The following is a 20171-nucleotide window of genomic DNA, read 5'->3' as shown; positions in this document are numbered from 1 at the left end:
CCCCATATCCATGAGGGATATGTTCTTGGACTTATTGTGGAAACATGAAACCCTATTGAGATGATAGAGTTTCAGTATAGAATTGTGCTGGAGGACCTAGAAATTGCCTAGAGAGAACAACCCTCTACCTTTTCTAAGTCCTCCAGCATGGCTCCATGGCCAGCCTCCACAGATATGGGTCATAGAATCATGGAGAAACATCTCAAGGTCTAAAGGACCTCAAAATGCTTATAAGAGAACGTATTTCTTTTGGATATAGACAAGTGAAATTACAGGTATCACTTCCTCCAAATTTGGCTGAAAGTTGACATTGAGCATGTCTAGTATTGTGCTTTCCCTTTCTACACTCCTAGAATAGAACTTACTGGTATTCATGGTGGTTTCCCATCCAAGTATTAACCCAATATCAGACAGGATCAAGTGCCTTCAGGCTATTTACTCGTGCATCGAACCCCAACAAGGTGACAACTTCTGGCTTCTTGTTGGTCAATTCCAGTGCAAACCACAATTTCTCTATGTATCTCCTTCTAGATAGAACCTAGAAACATCTTCTTCTGCTGTGACACTAAGGGGAAGGATCTTCTCACCAACCTTTCCATCCTCCTTCATCTGTCTTGTTAGCTGTGGTTCATCAATCCCCGTCTTCACAAATTCATTGTTTTATACAGCCTACAGTGACATTCCCATAAATCATGCTACGAAAATAAAAATGCAGACTTGTAAAAAAAAACCAGCATAAACCTTTTGTAACTGATAAGTAATGTCAACAGAATCAATATCTGGCAGGAGAATCTGAAGAGGGTGTCTGCATCATGCATGAGGTTTTGTGAATTAGTGGCATCTGATGAGACTTCAAGTATCAGTGGAGTGGATCATAAACGGCCACCTAAATTATTATCTTACCAGCACTCTTTGACAGAGAAGGCTAAAGACCTTATAAAACTACAAGTCTCTGGATTCCATAACATCAAGTGATGGCAATTAAAGTGGAGTCAAACTGCATCAATTCTGGAGTATATAGATGCACCCTCAGAGTAGGCTGTAAGCAACTCAGAATACATGTAGATACTATGCATTTCAACGATAAAGTACAAACTAGAAGACCAGCCAATATGTTCCTCACCCATCTTCTGAAAACATAGCCTAGTACAGGCTGCAACCATTTCGAAGGTGTGCACCAGCCATAAAACTACCCATAAGGAGCACTCATGAGTAGTTTTATGACAATTTGTGTTTGAAAGCTAAAACGATTGTTCTCCCTTTTCATTATTCCTAACACAAGGAGATGGTGCTGAAACAATTGCCTTTCCTTGTTTATAACCCCCTAGAGATGGTTGGAATACATAGTTGAACACGTTGAAGGCAAGTGCATAACCCCTTTTTAAGACAAAAACAAAAAAACACTACATTATCCACAACAGGTATTTCCTTCCCTTCCAATTTTCTATACTCTTTGGGAAACTAAGAGGTATTCCTCCAAATATGGATTTATGAGAGGAGCCTGTTCCCTTCAGAGCTGGAAAAAGTATCGCTGAAATCACTCAGTTTTGCGATATCGCCGGTTTGAGATATCATTTTAGAGATGGTAAATGGGATATAAATCGATTAAATGAACAAATAGATGTAAGGGATAATGCTGGTAAGATTCAGAAGCCTCATGGTTGGTACATTGAGGTGTCTTAATTTTTACTTAAAAGGCGGCAACAGGGACAACGGGTAGGTTGGATCAGATGAGTACCTTTTAGATGCTTCTCTACCATGGAGAGACAGAGAAAATAATCAGCTGGATGGGTGGATTTAAAATGTTTCCCCTTATGAGGATGCAGAGAAAATACTCAACTTGATGAATAACATTGAGATGTTTCTTCATCATAGATACAGAGAAAGATACTCAACTGGTGGGTGGCTTTTAGAGGTTTCTCCATTATGGAGATACAGAGATAGATACTCAACTGGATAGATAGCTTTTAGATGTTTCTCCATCATGGAAATATAGAGAAAATAGTCTACTGGGTGACTAGCCTTTAGATGTTTCTCCATCATGGAGAGCCATACTCAACTGGTTGGGTAGCTTTTAGATGTTTCTCCATTATGGAGACAGAGAAAATACTCAATTGGATGAGTAGTTTTTAGATGTTTCTCCAGCATAGAGATACAGAAAAGATACTGCACCAGATGAATAACTTTTGATGCTTCTACATCATGGAGAATTAGAGAAAATACTCAACTGGATAGGTAGCTTTTAGTTGTTTCTCCATTACGGAGATACCAAGAAAGCTGGTGGGTAGCTTTTAGATGTTTCTCCATTATAGAGATATAGAGAAAATACTCAACTGGATTGGTAGTTTTTAGATGTTTCTCCATCATAGAGATACAGAAAAGATAGTAAACCAGATGAATAACTTTAGATGTTTCTTCATGGAGATATAGAGAAAATACTCAACTGGATGGGTAGCTTTTAGATGTTTTTTCCATTATGTAAATATAGAGAAAATACTCAAATGGATGGGTAGCTTTTAGATGTTTCTCTATTATGGAGATATAGAGAAAATACTCAATTGGATTGGGGATTATTATTTTTTTTTAGATGTTTCTCCACCATAGAGATACGGAGAAAATATTGAGCCAGCTCTATTAGTAAACATGTTTGATTTCTATATTTAAAATCCTAATTTTGTTATTTTTGTGTTGTTTTATAAGTACACTGATGTTTATTGTTTATGATTTGATGTTTTGTGATGTTCTGCCGGCGTTGACTGTTTGCCAGTTTGGGGAGATAGGGCGGTATAGAAATAAAGTTTTTTATTATTAAGTTTATTAAAATAAAATGAGGGAAAGGTGAGGGGAAACCATACGCCATTACGCATAGGATCATTCTCCCAAAATTTTGCAGAGTCCTTGCAACAGCTCTGTTCTTTTTCCCAGGTTGAAGCATCGAGGAGATAATTATTATTCTTGTCGGAAAGGAGGAAATACCTATATTCTTTCCTTCCTTCCCTACCCGGCATTGTCTTCTAACAGAAATCCAAATCCTAGACTCATCTCTGAAAGGAAACATCCCTTCTCGCTGTTATCGCTCCAACATCATCTTGTAATACCTGTTTAAAAAAACACGGCTGACAAAACCTAGAGAAAATAAGCCCTAATAATTAAGAAGAGGAGGAAGGAGGCAACCGTGACTGTCGAAACCAAGCAGAACTTTTATTTCTTCTTGAGTAGTCATATCCTGTGATGCATGGCGAGCAGGCATTAAATTCTCGCTCAACTCAAAGGCAAACCATTATTCTGTAATTTTGTATGTAAATAAGATGTATTAGCAAGGCGCTCAAGCAATTAATTAAACAGCTGTTACAGAATAAGTGATAAAGGAAACAGGGGATGAATATGCAGAATATTCACTTGCTTTGCCATCAATATTCATTTTTTTTCCTGGTTCTGGTTGTGTAGATACACACACGCTGTTGAACATCAAGGAATGCCAAGCAGCATTGTCGTCGTATTGAACTGCTTTATTTGTCGGTTGTATGGTTGTGCCTTTATGTTGCCAGGAATATGGGGACGACGCGGTACAGCATGCTGCTCTTGCCCAGGTGCTCTTGTTCAATTCATTTACACCATCTTGGCTAGAGACGAGGGGAAAAAATTAAAAACGAGACAAATTGATTCGAAACGCAGGGACGGTTTGGAAATCTGGACAGGAACGTTGAGTTGGCCGACGTCATGCCCAGATAGACAGATTGCGCTTGTTAAAGTGATTTGCATCTTCTTGGCAAGGCAGGGCAAGACACATTTCCAGGTTAGCCATTACAAATGGTTGGAGAGCATGGCTGACTTTCACTCATTGACCCTCCAAGTGATGAAAAGTTACTTTATTGGATCATAGTCCTTAGATTAGATTCTTATATTTCCCCTTGATATTAAGTCTAACTGTGTCCGACTCTGGAGTTTGGTGCTCATCTCCATTTCTAAGCCGAAGAGCCGGCGTTGTCCATAGACACCTTCAAGGTCACGTGGCCATTGGCATGACTGCATGGAGCACTGTTACCTTCCCGCCGGAGTGGTACCTATTGATCTACCCACATTTTGAACTGCTAGGTTGGCAGAAGCTGGGGCTAACAGCAGGAGCTCACCCCACTCCCTGGATTCAAACCACCGACCTTTCAGTCAGCAAATTCCGCAGCTCAGCAATTTAACCCTCTGTGCTACGAGAAGGGCAAACTTGCCCAACATAACACACGTGAAGTACAGATGGAGTTCCGGGGGGTTAACATTAGATAATCAACCCCAGGCGGTATTATCCGGTATTTTATTAGGTCCTTAGTTTTATTAACTATGCAGTTTATCTCATCATTAGACTCTTGCATAGATGTTTCAGTTCCTCCACCTATGTAGACGACAGAACTGTACTTGGTGGTTGACTGATATTATTAACTACTATAATATCCCTGTTTTATATTGTATTTTGTTTTTATCTTGTTATACTGTGAATTGTATGTATGTTGTTTTTGTTTACCGTATATACTCGAGTATAAGCCGGCCCGAATATAAGCCAAGGCACCTAATTTTACCACAAAAACTGGGAAAACTTATTGACTTGAGTATAAGCCGAGGGTGGGAAATGCAGCAGCTACGGGTCAGTTTCAAAAATAAAAATAGATATTAATAAAATTGCATTATTTGAGGCATCAGTAGGTTAAATGTTTTTGAATATTTATATAAAACTGTAATTTAAGATAATAATAAGACTTTAATAAGATGAGACTGTCCAACTCTGAATACCTATATATTCAAGTATAAGCCGACCTGAATTGAAGCCGGCCAGAACCCTCACTCGAGTATAAGCCGAGGGGAGCTTTTTCAGCCCTAAAAAAAGGGCTGAAAAACTAGGCTTATACTCGAGTATATACAGTAATTATGTTGTTTGGGCTCTGCTTCATGTAAGTCGCCCCGAGTCCCCTTGGGGAGATGGTGGTGGGGTATAAATAAAGTTTATTATTATTATTATTATTATTATTATTATTATTATTATTATTATTATTATTATTTTATGACACAGCCAACAAGATAGATATGCTGGATTTCATATCACAAAAGCACAAGTCGAACACTTCCCAAGTGTCTAGGACTGTGTGATGTATTTTCAGATGATGCATGCGGATCCCAGCAGGGTGGCCTTTTGCAGTTGGCAGATCGTAATTTTGTCAATGTCTATTGTTTCCAAATGCCGGCTGAGGTCTCTTGGCACGGCACCCAGTGTGCCCATCACCACCGGGACCACCTGCACTGGTTTCTGCCAGAGTCTTTGAAGTTCAGTCTTGAGGTCCTGATAGCGACTGAGTTTTTCCTGTTGTTTTTCTTCAATGCGACTGTCACCTGGGATGGTGACATCAATTGTTGTTGTTGTTGTTGTTGTTGTTGTTGTATGACACAGAAAACAAAATAGATGTGCTGGATTTTGTATCACAAAAGCACAAGTTGAACACTTCCCAAGTGTCTACGACCGTGTGATGTATTTTCGGATGATGCGTGCAGATCCCAGTAGGGTGGCCTTTTGCAGTTGGCAGATTGTGATTTTGTCAATGTCTATTGTTTCCAAATGCCGGCTGAGATCTTTTGGTTATTATTATTATTATTAGCCTGCCATGATGTGAGTTGTAGTTCACCCACAACCTTATGCATTTGGAACAATTAAAAATTGACTTTTTAAAATAGTCTGGGCAACACTGTGTACCCAAGCTAGTATGCAAATAAAAATACAATAAACAAAAGAAAAAATAGAGGAGGATACCACAGCAAAGTGACAAACTTCCCAAATGCCAAAGAAAAAGAAAGAAAGAAAAGTGCGAAGGAGGCCGTAGCTTGTTTCTGAGTTGTCCTCCCCTCCCTCCAACAGCCCCACTTTTCCAATGCTGGACTATTACTTGCCCAGCTGTCCTCGATATGGCAGATTTAATGACTGCAAATGAGAGGCATTTATCTCTGAAATAACTGTTGTGCTTTAAAAAAAATGGCAAAATCAATAAATTCATTACCACACACCGGCAGGATTACTTGGGAGAAAAGGCTCACGCTGTTCTCCCATGATTGCCAGACAGTGAAATTTGGAGCGTCTCGGGGGTCTCTGAATGGCACACCTTTTTTTCCTCCCAGCATTTATTCGGAATTACCTTGGCGGAGAATGGCCAGGCTGCCTTGTGCAAATGCCAAAGCAAAATGCATCCAAGTGTCCGCGCGCTTTTGTGCTTCTCGTCTTCCCATCCTCTACATTTAACGAGGGTGTTTTTCTTGGGGAAAATGATGCTCGGGGAAGCAATTATGCTCTTTCGTCTGTAAGAGTGAGTGGTGGTGATTTGGGGTCTGAAATAACTGACGGAAAGAAAGAAGGAAGGAAAGAAAGAAAGTAAGTGTGTAGGGTGTTTGTTTTTTTTTCCTCTGCTTAATCCATTGTAAACTTTACTTTGAACATCAGAAAGGCACTTCGGATCTATCATCAGCCTTGTCACTTTGGAGAACATAACAAACAGTCAAGCACAGAGTCCGGGATCTGATACAAGGGACACAGGATATGTTGTCACACTTGAGGAGAGCTGTGACAATTGTACAACGTTACAAAGAAAGTATTCCCTGAAATGCACAGGCAAGAGGCCACTATAGCTAGAAATGTAATCCAATAATATGAACTATAAAACAGTAATTAAACCAAAATATAATCTATGGATGGTGACTAACCTTGAACTTGTTTAAAACATTGGATTTCATAAAAGGATTCACTTACTTGGATGTTTAAATTTGGACTCACAATTAGTGACTTATACAGTCCTCCATTTGGAACATGAACTCTGGTGGGCATTGGACTCACAAACTCTGAATATAGAGTTTTACTTTCTATGAATGTATGTGTGTTGGTAACACAAGGATTATATTTTGGTTTAATTACTGTTTTATAGTTTATATTATTGGATTACAATTGTACAACGTTGCCACCACTAAGTATCCCACCACTTCCACTCCATTGACCAGATACTCACTGTTGGTTAGGATCAGATCCAGAATAGTTGAACCCTTTGTTGCCTCTTCCATCTTCTGGAAAATAAGTGTCAGGATCACCGTAGCAGCCTAGAACTGGCAGATATGGTTCTCTGCCATAAGAAAGGAGATGGGAAGGAGGGAGGATGGATACAGGGTAGTGTATATATAAGATATCTGTTTTGTGAGGGAAATAGAAGTTGTAGTTAACAGACAGTGGGCACAGTGTTTGGCCACTAGGGGGCGGATGGGAGTTGGGCTGTTTGAGCAGGAACTCTTTAGAACTGTGATTCAGTGATTGTGGAAAGATGGAATAAATAATTCGCTTCCATTGTTCTGTCACACGCTGGGCCTGTAACTGTTGTCTTTGTATAGGACGTATACTTTATGCCCAGTGGGAGGCCAGGGCACCTCAAAGAGAGGTTCTTGAGGATTTTCCTAAAAAGGATAGTTCTTTGAGTCTTTAATGAGATAACAAAGTATTTATTGTTGAACAAATAATAAATCTTCAAAGAGTCAAATAACACTTCAAGGTTTCCTTAATAAACTGTTGGCCCTTTCAGTCTTGTCCCCAGGGGACAGGCAATTGGCTTTGGATAACTGTGAAAACCCTCTTATAACCTCTCCCAGGCTGTCTATTATATGGGCTTAGCTGATGTGGGACCCACTACCGATTCCAAATGCGTCTGGGTATCGAGTGGACCTACCAACCAAGGCTTGTAGATGTTTCAGCTGGGGTTCCGTGGATCTGTGGGGCTGTTCTCTCTCTGAGGTTTCTTTGGAACCTTTAGGGCTGTTTCCCTCAGGAGCTGTGAAGTTGAGAGGCTGAAAGCTCTCAGCCAGAGCCTTTGGGACCCTTTCCCCTGGAATTTCCGTTTCTGTTTTCTCGGATGTTCTATATCCCCGGATGTTAATGAGATATGAAGCTTTTCTATGGGATGAGCTAGTCTACGTCTTATAGCTTAGCTTCCTTAAGTTAGGCTGACTTAAAAATGGCTCCTTCCCTCCCAGAGCCCTGAACAAGGGGCGGAACCAAACTTGATGATTGACAGGCGGCCTGTCCTATGACTGCAAACATTAGCAGCAAGAAAATAAAGTCGGAGCTTCCGGTACAGCCGTGCCAGCACAATTGTTGTGAGCTTGATTTCAACTCCAAGAACTCCCAGAGTCTTACAACAAGTGAGGAATTCGTTGGAGGGTTGTTGTATGTTTTCCAGGCTGTATGGCCATGTTCCAGAAATATTCTCTCCTGACGTTTCGCCCACATCTATGGTGGGCATCCTCAGAGGAATTTGTTGATCTTTGTACTCTTGGCAAAGTTTATTTTCCAACAAATATCAGGGTAGTTAAAATCCCTCATTACTACTATGTCTTTTCTTTCAGCATGCTTGGTCATCTGGTCAAAAAAATGTTGTGTCAGGAGTGACATGAGAAACTGCAAGTCACTTCTGGTGTGGGATAATTGGCCGTCTGCCAATGGACGTTGTCCATGCGATGCCCGGATGTTTTTCTGATGTTTTTACCATCTTTGTGGGAGGCTTCTCTCATGTCCCAGCTTGGAGCTGGAGCTGATAGAGGGAGCTCATCCACGTTCTCCCTGGGTTGGATTCGAACCAGCAACCTTCAAGGCATCAGTCCTACCAGCACAAGGGTTTAACTCACTGCGTCACCCATCACATGGGTAGCACACCTTTAGTCAAAGCTGGTCCAACTCATTGGACTGCGAATTAAGCAGTCGCTTGGGGTGCAAAACATACAGGGGTGTGGTCGAGACTGCTTTTTTGTTGATTTGTTGTAAAACATGATGTTTTGGTGCTTAATTTGTAAAATCTTAATGTAATTTGGTGTTTAATAGGCTTTTCCTTAATCCCTCCTTATTATCCAACATTTTCGCTTATCCAACGCTTTTATTTTTCAGTGATTAGTTTGGGGGGGGGGAACGCCAAAATTCTGTTCGCCTACACTTGAAAAATACCTAGGGCCGGCTCTGCCTTTAGTACCTGACCCTTTCTTGAACTGCAATATCTTCACAGATTTCTTCCCTTTTCCATTAATGTTACCATCCACACAGAGTTTTTTGTGCATCTGTTCAACCGCATCTTTTTTTCCTCTCTCTCCTTTGCCCTTTATTTATTTTTGGGCATCCAATGGTTCATAGTTAAGCTTGGAAATGGGAAAAAGGAAGATGAAGGAGGAAGAGAAAAGTCAAGCAATGTTTTATAGGTAATTGATTAATGTTTTTGTTCATTTGTTGTAGGCATGCCTTGACTTGCTATGCCATAAATGGCACCCAAAGCAATGTCATGGAATTAATTGGCTTAGTTTAGCTTAACAACAGCTTTGATGGCTCTAAAAGGGGATTAGTGAGTTCACGGCAAATAAATCTATCAGTAGTTATTAGAGACAGTATGGCACTGAATCGCCCAATGCATCACATGTAAATCAGGATTGAATTTGGAGGAAGGAAAATGAACAATTTAAGATATGCAGATGACACCGTATGAAAGAAAATCTAGAGTGAAGGTACAAGATCTTATCTTGGTAGAGTCAGAGGGTTGGACTAGACGGACAATGTGGTCTCTTCAGTTTCTATGATTCTATGATCAATATCAGCAATAGTAACTAGAATAGGCCCATTGGATCACTTGTTGGCCTGTCCTTAATGCAGAAGTAGTTCCCATTGATTCAACAAATCTACTGTCTTTGGAAGCACCAGTAAGGTTTAGATCGCTGTGTGTCCCTGAATTAATCTTGCCAAGTAAACCCTGCAATAGTATCTCCATGAGCTGGAGTTGATGTGAAGGCACACAACTAAACACCGACCAAAGAAACCCACATTTACCTGAGAGGAAAACCTGGATTCTGTGGGGATTTCTTCCAAATCAAAACCTATAGGATTTCCCCCGTAGGCTCCGGTTTGGTAAGCAGCAATTATGTCGTTCTTTCTCCACCGTTTTCATTAGCACTTCTTATTCGTACCCTCTGGATTTAAAGGCAGCATTTGTTTCAGTGGGGAGAAAATTAAATAAAGACTTGGAAACAAAGTTATCACTGAGTAATAGAAGCAAAAAGCCGGCTTTCATGTTTTCCATTCATTCTCTATTACACCAGAATGAGCCAGCTCGCCCCCAAGGCTGATATGGAATGGATGCCGATAGGGAGGGAATCATTTTATGCTTTTAATGAAAATAAATGCCGTAAATCGAAGCCCTAGTCTGAGGATTGGACTGCTGTCACTGGGAGCACGATAGCACACAGAAAATAGCCACACATTCTCTCTTCCTATCTTCAAAAATTGCATGACAACAAGCAAAGGATGCCAGGAGAGGAGAGACTGACTATTCAGGGAAAGGCGCAACAACAAGCCTCCTGACTGCTGCTTCTCCTCCTCCTCCTTCCCCCTGAGCAGAACCGTTCCATGTGGCACCTGGAAGCGGGGAAGCATTGGTGTCTTCATTTTTAGGCCTGTTCCTGGGTTTGTTCCTGATTCAAAACATTGCATTGGATAGACCATATTAGCTCTAGATTATTAAATATGATTTTCTGTGGGCAAGCAGACTACTGGATGGCATATGTTCTATATCAGAAACTAGAGCTGACTTGGTCTATCCAATGCAATTTTCTGAATCAGCACCCCAAATAACCAAACTGAATATAAAGTTGAGCAAAAACTGGTTCATAACCCTTTTGGTACTAATGTTGGAGACTGGTCCCTGGTCAAGGTGGTCCCCTGGTCAAGGAGGTCCCTGGTCAAGGATGTCCCTGGTCAAGGTGGTCCCTGGTCAAGGAGGTCCCTGGTCAAGGAGGTCCCTTGTCAAGGAGTTCCCTGGTCAAGGAGGTCCCTGGTCAAGGAGTTCCCTGGTCAAGGAGGTCCGTGGTAAAGGTGTTCCCTGGTCAAGGAGGTCCCTGGTCAAGGAGATCCCTGGTCAAGGAGTTCCCTGGTCAAGGATGTCCCTGGTCAAGGAGTTCCCTTGTCAAGGAGTTCCCTGGTCAAGGAGGTCCCTGGTCAAGGAGGTCCCTGTTCAAGGAGTTCCCTGTTCAAGGAGATCCCTGGTCAAGGAGGTCCCTGGTCAAGGAGGTCCCTGGTCAAAGTAGTCCTCAGTCAAAGTGATCCTGGTCAAGGTGTCCCTGGTCAAAAAAAGGTTGGGAACCACTGAATTATGTAAATGGGATCTAGGATCTCAGCCAGGAAGTTTGCTACTAGACTCTCCAAATTCCTCATTCTTTCGACTGAGCATAACATATCTCAAAAGAAAGACTGATCTGGAGCAAGCGAACTCTCCTTCCCAGTCACTTCAGACTTGTCCCCAACATGTGGTTGATGATGATGATTCTCCAGATTAAATCTCATTGATGCAATAAATAGAGAAAATGTGTGAGCCATTTACATCGAGCAGTTTGCACTCAGCCTCCATTTGCCCGCATCAACGTTCACCTTGCCAGATTCCACTTGAGTTGCAAAGGAGGTTGGGGGGGGGAGGGGCTGGGTCGGCCCAGAATTGTGTTCCATCTTCTATTTATACAATGAATCTATAATGTAATTTCATGAGGTGCTGAGATGTGGCGGGAGGAAGAGCAGGAAACCAGATGAGCAGTATGTTGCCGCGCTCTGCCTAATCCATATGAAACAGCATTTGGATATCAGGCTGGTAAACACAGCAGAAGAATGGAGACTGCCTTGCATTGGAAGGTCTGACACTAATCTAAAAGGGATTATCGGAAAGATCACCTGGATGCAGAACACTTCAGCAGAGAGGACCGAGAATCCCATTTAAATTAACACGTTGGGTTGCAAACCGCTTGTAAGCGATTAGCACGCTGCCTCCATTTCTATCCACATTGGGAGAAGTTCATTCTTTCAGATAGTGGAATACTTATGCATCTACCACGGTGCTCGGAAGAATACAAATAGAGGTGAAGGCGACCCCAACAAAGTTAGTTATACCTACGATGGAACATCTTGCCCATATGTTGATTCAATAGCAGGTAATCCCTTTCATCTCAGCGGGGAATGGTGAATTCCCTTGTAGGGATTTAAAAGTGCTCTCTTTGTGGGGCGGGGTTATATTTTAGGATATCACACTTCAGGAAATGCACAGATACAGGGTGGATGAGACCTGGCTCAACAACAATCCGTGGGAAAGGGATCTAGGAGTCTTAGCAGGCCACAAGCTGAACATGAGGCAACAGTGTGATCAGAGGCAGTTCAACCACCAGGCCAACTAGGCAGTTGCCTGTGGCACCATCTTGTTGGGGGCGCCATCGAGGCACTTCTCTGCTCCCCAAAGCCCCGAACGCCTTCCTGGTGAGAACGAATGTCTGGATTTTTCCTGTTTTCAGAGTGTTGTTTTTTATTTATTGTCCTGATTTTAGAGGTTTTTTTAATACCACACTGCCCTATATCCCTGTTCAATGTTTGGTGCTAAATTCGCAAATATAGTAATTCCTACATAACATTACCATGTATTGAGCTGCTTTTTCTGTTGATTTGTTGTAAAACATGATGTTTTGGTGCTTAATTTGTAAAATCTTAATGTAATTTGATGTTTAATAGGCTTTTCCTTAATCCCTCCTTATTATTCAACATTTTCACTTATCCAACATTTATTTTTCAGTGACTGGTTTGGGGGGCACCAAAATTCTGTTTGCCTACACTTGAAAATTACCTAGGGCTGGCTCTGAGTGTGATGCAGCAGCTTAAAAAGCCAGTGGGGTTTTTAAGAAGGCTCTGTGTCTATCTGTTTGGGAAGACTTTGATTGTGTGTCTTTTTGCATGGCAGAATGAGGTTGAACTGGACTCTACTGTATTTCCCCGAAAATAAGACATTGTCTTATATTAATTTTTGCTCCCAAAGACACGCTAGGTCTTATTTTCAGGGGATGTTTTATTTTTCCATGAAGAAGAATTCATATTTATTGTTGAACAAAAAAGTGAACATCTATATATATAAAAGGGTAATGAAATTTCGGCCTAGGACAAAACAACAAAACTACACATCCCAGAAACATTAAACTTGGCAGCACAACCCCTCATCCATGCCTCTACATTCATACAACAAAAAGCTCCAGCTACTCCAGAAAACGGCCAGGCTTTGAGACTGCAAGGCTATTCACTGCTATTCCACCTGGCCAACAAAGGATTCCCATAAGCCACAGCAACGCGTGGCCGGGCAAAGCTAGTTTATTATATAGTAGCTGTGCCCGACCACGTATTGCTGTGGCATAGTCTGGTGGTTAGGGATCCCTCTGGTTAGGAAGCAGCCTGGCTTTGAAGCTGCAAGGCTGTTCCATCATGGCAACATTTTTTAAAAGTGGTGTTAGGCTCCGCATACAGCTACGAGGTCCTCTGGATAATGTAGTTGCTTCAGTTCTCCGGGGGTCTCTGCACATGCGTGGTAAGCAATAGGGGGTTTTCTGTTATTTGGACTTTATTTTTCTAGTTTTTTTATTGAAAAACATAGGTTGGAAGACTATGTCTTTTGTGGCCAAATTTGGTATGATTTGGTCTCGTGGTTTTGTTGTTTACTCCATAGGAAAATGCACATTACATTTTTATATATACAGATTGTTCAGTAGTTGTCATCACAAACCAGCATAACCAGACAAACTGTGAATCCTATCAAGAATTTCTTGTTCCTACCATTATTTCCATGTACAACAATCTATGGTACGTACATTTACTGATCCTGCATGCTCTGCTCTTCTGTTTGGTGTGCATGCTTCCAAACAAAAACTTTGCTAGGTCTTACTTTCGGGGGAGGCCTTATATTTAGCGACTCAGCAAAACCTATACTAGCTCTTATTTTCAGGGGATGTCTTATTTTCGGGGAAACAGGATAGTTCAACCCTGTTCTCTTCTAATGGGGTCTCTTCCAACTCTATGATACAATTCCTCTGAGAGCTGAGCACAGCACTATGCATGACATCAGAGGCGGTCCAACCGTAAGGTTAACTAGGTACTTGCTCCATAGTCCCGGGGGCGCCATCGTCCCAGGAGGATGGCACCACCTCCCACCTCCTTCTCCTTCGGGCCTCCCAGCAGCCTCACTGGGCCTTCCGGCCGGCGCAGAACCACCTTTGCGTCACGCTGGCCCATCTTTGAGGCCTTCAGAGATTGTGAGGTCTGTGGGAACTTGGAAGCTAGGTAAGTGGGGTTTACATATCTGTAGAAGGTCCAGGGTGGGAGAAAGAACTCTTCTTTGAAGCAGATGTGAATGTTGTAATTCATCACCTTGATTAGCATTTAATGGCCCTGTGGCTTCAAGGCCTAGGTTCTTCTTGCCTGGGAGAATCTTTTTTTGGGAAGTGTTAGCTGTCCCTGATTGTTTACTGTCTGGATTTCTCCTGTTTTCAGAGTGTTGTTCTTTATTTATTTTCCTGATTTTAGAGAGGATTTTTTAATACTGAGGGCTATCTGGGCTATCTAAGTTCACACTACCCTATATCCCTATTCAATGTTTGGTGCTAAATTCGCAAATATAGTAATTCCTACATAACATTACCATGTATTGAACTGCTTTTTCTGTTGGTTTGGTGCTTAATTTGTAAAATCTTAATGTAATTTGATGTTTAATAGGCTTTTCCTTAATACTTCCTTATTATCCAACATTTTCGCTTATCCAACGCTTTTATTTTTCGGTAATTGGTTTGGGGGGGTGCCAAAATTCTGTTCGCCTACACTTTAAAATTACCTAGGGCCGGCTCTGCATGACATTATCTGCAAGGGCCTCCTGAAGACATCTGGTAATAGCCAGATGGTTGTCTTCTGCTACTTCAACTCTGACTGACCAGGCTGGAGCTTGGAAGAATTTGATGGGAGACTAGATTGCAAGCAATGCTTGTTTGTCATGTTTGTACCAACTGATCAGCTCCAGCTGGCATGAGGCGCTGCAAAACCCCTGACCCAAGCAAGAGTGTGCCTTTGATCACATCTGACCTGCCTGTTTCACCTGAGCCACCGAGAAAAGAATAAATACGGAGCCTAAGATTTGCAGAGACATGCAGCTATCTGCTCAAACACAGGAACGGAGCTGCGGAAGACATTATGAATAAATGCATACAATCCCTCCTCTCCGTTTTATTTGCCCTGGAAATGGAGTCGAGCCACTCTCTCAGTCAGAAGGCCAATGAGAGAGACATGATGAATCAAGTTTACATCCCAAATACCCCATGTCAGTTTCCATCCCTGTCTGTTGAAGAATAATGGCCTGTTGTTTCTTATTAAGTTGATGGCAATTTGTTCACCTGCAGACTCAGGCAAAAACTCTTCTGCTTCTCTCTATTCGGGGAGCAGCAGAAGATATCAAGAGCAAAGCTCCCATCTCCTCTGGTGTAAATCAGAATTCACTGTTTTGTTAATCGTTGAGTGGGTTTGGAGTTCCATTGGCCACCCAACAAGGGCTCTGTCTTGCGCCCAGTGCTACTCAACAACAATGATTGGATGATGGAAGAGAAGGCATGCTGATTGAGTTTACAGATGGGAGCAAATTGGGAAGGATAGTTAATAGTTCTGAGAACAGGATCAGAAAATCAAGCTTGTTTCAAAACAATACAAAAACAATACAAAAACAAAAGCCATTGTCAAGCAATGGGAGACGTGTTTCTTTCTTTGACTTCTTCCTATGTATGGTATGAACATTTTTGTCCAAATTGCTCTTAGACTTTGATTTATAGCTTGCCAAGCTGGAGAAGGAGTCTGGCGAGGTTAAATTGCTGGTGGGTGCACCTCCTCCTTTGAGAAGTTTACCTAACCCCGGGCACATCATTTTACAAACTTAAAAGCCATTATAGCATTATGCTAGCCCCCAGGGTACTCCAAATCCTCCCCCAGGTACGTAGGAGGTCAGCATTAAGTCAGCTTAACATATCCCCGGCCTTCAATTTCAAGTTCGAGAAGATGCAATTATTGCCAAGAAAGGGAAAGATCATAAAACACGGGATCTGTCGTTCACCTGGAATTTGCATCATGAGGATATTTTATGCTCGCCAAAGGATACGGCTCATTGTATTCTTTCAAAAACACACACACACACAAAGCTGTAAATAGCAAAGTAATAAAAGAGAAATATGTATTTAATGGACTTCAAGGAGAGACTTCAGGCACCTTTATGTTTAAATTTCGTGGTTGGTTAGCCCACAATGGCTTCTAATCGCTTGGGAGGGTTCTCAAAAGTAAAGCTGAAGATACAAAGGCCCTGTAAGTCTAGGATGTCACTTGAAAAACAGAGACTGAGTTACAGGGAAGAAATGGGCAGAGATGATACAACTCCAAGGATGTGTGAATATGTGAATATCTACAGAGTCCACTGGTGGCTTCCATGGCATTGGGGTAGTTCAATGCGCTTTAGTATGAGTTTCAAAGGTGCTATCAAGGGTCTAGCACAGTGTTCAACTTGTGGTCCTCCAGGTGTTTAGGACTTGCAACTCCCAAAAGTCCTAGCTAGTTTGTCCAATGCTTAGGAATTCTGGGAGCTGAAGTGGCCGGGCTTTAGCACAACAAGGAGCATGCATGCTCCATCAGTGCCTAAGGGAAGCGTGCTTGCTCCATCAATGTTTAACATTTACACAAATGATCAGCCACTGCCAGAAGGGACAGAGAGTTTCATCTATGCTGATGATCGTGCCATCACCGTCCAAGCTTTGGAATTGTTTAACAGAAGCTCTCCAAAGCTTTAGGTGCTCTTACTGGCTATTACAGGGAAAACCAGCTGATCCCTAATCCATCTAAAATGCAGACATGTGCTTTTCACCTTAAGGACAGACAAGCATCTCAAGCTCTGAGGATGACCTGGGAAGGAATCTCACTGGAGCATTGAACACCCAAAAATCTAGACTGTGCTCTGATTTACAATAAGCACTGTTTGACTATCAAACTAGAAATAACATCATACGAAAGCTGACTGGCACAACCTGGGGATCACAACCAGACAAAGTGAAGACATCTGCCCTTGTGCTTTGCTACTCCGCTGTTGAATACGCATGTCCAGTACGGAATGCATCTCACCACGCTAAAACAGTGGATGTGGCCCTTAATGAGACATGCCGCATTATCATAAGATGTCTACGTCCCACACCACTGTTTATCTGGCACTGCACAACCTAACTGTTAGTATTTTGGTTGTTATAGTGTGATATGTTCAATCCATTGTTGCTGTTGGATTGTGTATATATGTTCCGGCAAGCATTCCAGCAGCCAAGGAGTTAATTACATGCCAGCCCTGATTGATTGCCCGGAGGGCCAATGGGTCAAGACTTCTGTTTCAACTACATGGACGGAACATTCGTCATGAACTGTGGAATATAAGGAGGTGCTTGCTAGTACTGATAACAGACTCAGCAAGCCAAGAGGACACGGTATGCTTTGTCCTTGCCGAGGAAACATGTGTCCAGAGAGTGATGGTATTTAGAGTTGTAAATAACTTGTAAATAAAGCCTATAGAACCGCTGGGATCAGCAGATAATTTACGACTGAGCTGTCGTTTGTTGGTGCCACTTTCGCCGATGCCTAAGTAGTCTGACTGATGAGAAGAAGGTGAGACCTGACTCATCAATCGGTCAGGGTGATAATTTCCCACTGGAGAAATTGTACTGTTAGGCTGGCACTGCACAACCTAACATCCTCCAGGAAGTAGTAGTAGCCAGCAATGAAAGGACCAAGGCATTGACATCTCCGGCCCATCCTCTGTTTGGATATCAGCCACTTTGCCAATGCCTTAAATCAATAGTTTTCTAAGGTCTACAGAGATACTCGCAGGAACACTTCAGCAAGCGAGAGTCCAGGATACCTGCAATAAGCCTCCAATTGTTATATATTTATCCGCCAAAGGTGTTTTTTTTACGTTTCAGTAACTTTCTCATTCCAACCCAAATAGGCCCTAAATGATTTTGTATCTCAAGATAAACATTGCATTAAGGGAGTTGGGGGGGGGGGGGACACACATCAAATATCATTGGAGGGTGGGGAAGGTGCCCAGTCCTGCAAAGAGAGGCAGAGAAGTAAAACTGGAAGTGACAGCGAAGTTGCCGAGGCCGAGGGAAAAAACCAGGGAGGGAGTTAAATCGGGTTTTGTATCAGCAGAAATGCAATAAGCCAGCAAAGTGGAAGAGTACAAGAGCTGGAAATTGAGTAAAAGCATCCGTAAAACAGCTCCCTCCCTCCCCGAAGCAGCGCTACCTTTGTAGAGCAGTCCAGATTCGAATGATCCAAGAGATGGGTCAGAAATAAATAGCAGGGAACGAGGGAAGGAAAGACAAACCAACCAAGAACTGGGACTGGAGAAAGAAACTTCAATAAAAGTCAGTGTTTGTATGTATGTATGTATGTATGTATGTGGGTGGATATGTGGTAGCTTTCTGATTGGTTCCCACTTTCACAGGCCACTGTGACCACCCCGAATGACGGACCTGGACCAAATTTGGCACACGTAACCCCCATGACCCACTTTACGTCCTGGTGAGGTTTTGGGGGGGGGGGGGGATGGACCATGGTATTTTCAGTACTTTCCATCCCTTTGGGTCCCACAGACCACGACTATGTCCTGGTGCGGTTTGGGCACCCGGACGCATGGATGATGGGATTTGTAGTACCTTCACTCACTCACAGAGATCACTGCAACCATCACAAATGACAAGCCTGGACCAATCCCGACACACAGACCCAGTTTGGCCCACTTTATGTCCTGGTGTAGTTTGAGGGAAGATGGACCACGGATGATGGGATTTGCAGTACCTTCACCCAATACACCTCCCACAGACCACTGTGACACCCATGAATGATGGAACTGCACTAAACTTGGCACATAGAACTCTCATGATACACTTTATTGGCTGCTGCTAGGTAAAGTGTCTCTGTAATGTCACTGGATTAGAAGTTGCTAGGTGAATAATTGGCTATTTCTAGGTGAAGTGGCCCTTTTGATTTCACTGGATTGGCTGCTGCTAGGCGAAGTGTCCTTCTGTACGTCAGTATCTATTTCCTCCCTTATCCCAATGTAGGAATGGCTAAATCTCTCCACAATATTTCTCCACAATATTTCTTTTTAAAGGAATCTTGTTTCCTTCCAGCAAAGAGAAATGGGATTCTCTTTGTGCGCATTTCGGAAGGAAGGTCCCTAAACAGCACACAGTTGTCACAACGTAGAGCTGTGAGTGCTAATCCCATTTCTCTTTCCGAAAGTTTTATTGGTGTTTGGTTCTGCCAAGTATAGCGGAAAATGTTCAGTGCAAAACATCTGCCGGCACCGTTCGGAAAAGCAACATCTGGCACTCTGATCACATACCTGGGCTTTTGCGATCTTGTCTATTTGCTCCTGGGGAAATCTGGGAAGTGTATTATTTTTGCAAAGTAGGTTTATGACCCCATCACGCTCAAGAGTTTAGAGTCAGCAGCAGTCTTTGCATAACAGCGGTACTGTCTTCACCAAGGCATGGTCCTCTTGGAACGTAGGTTGTTTGCACCTACATTACTCCATTGTGTCTTAGTCTGCTAAGACTCCTAGATTTATTATTTTTTATTATTTTTATTATTATTTACAGTATTTATATTCCGCCCTTCTCACCCTGAAGGGGACTCAGGGCGGATCACAGAACATATATACGGCAAAGACTCAGTGCCGTTATACACAGACAGGACAAACAACAGTATAGATAGAGGTATACAGGCATTTCCCATCTTCGCCATCCTGAAGGTTGTGCTCAATTCCAGCCACAGGAGGGTGCTGTCACTCCATCCTCCATGTCGAAGAGCCCTGTTGCTCCTTTTTTGATGGCCGGCATTATTCTGGCATTTCCTGATTATGCCATTAAAATACCTCCCTGTTTAAGCGATACCTATTTATCTACTCACCGCTGTTTTCAATCTGGAACTTTATGTTCTCTTGTCTTCACCAAAGTTGCTTAATGCTTATGCTGAAAAACTAAAGTGACCTTGGAGGCATCTAAATGTTATGAAAATTATTGGTGTTTTGATTCTTAAATTCCCCCCTCCAACTTTCCTCCCTGTTTCTAATATCGTTGGGTTGTTGTGTGTTTTCCGGGCTGTATGGCCATGTTCCAGAAGTATTCTCTCCTGACATTTCACCCACATCTATGGCAGGCATCTTCAGAGATATGGCCATGTTCCAGAAGTATTCTCTCCTGACATTTCA

The 20171-nt window shown here is 42.3% G+C and overlaps 1 long non-coding RNA gene across 1 annotated transcript in view; it reads right to left on the bottom strand.

The window, feature by feature from the left end:
* LOC134293253 (uncharacterized) overlaps positions 1-7242 on the bottom strand; it is a 61475-nt gene extending 54233 nt beyond the window's left edge. Inside the window, exon 1 of the long non-coding RNA XR_010000276.1 lies at positions 7029-7242. This is a non-coding gene — a long non-coding RNA (uncharacterized LOC134293253). The remainder of the gene's footprint in view (positions 1-7028) is intronic.
* Between the last annotated feature and the right edge of the window lie 12929 nt (positions 7243-20171).

Source organism: Anolis carolinensis, unplaced genomic scaffold, assembly GCF_035594765.1.
Source record: "Anolis carolinensis isolate JA03-04 unplaced genomic scaffold, rAnoCar3.1.pri scaffold_7, whole genome shotgun sequence".
In the NCBI taxonomy this organism is placed as follows: Eukaryota; Metazoa; Chordata; class Lepidosauria; order Squamata; family Dactyloidae; genus Anolis; species Anolis carolinensis.
This window is presented reverse-complemented; position numbering and strand designations above follow the sequence as displayed.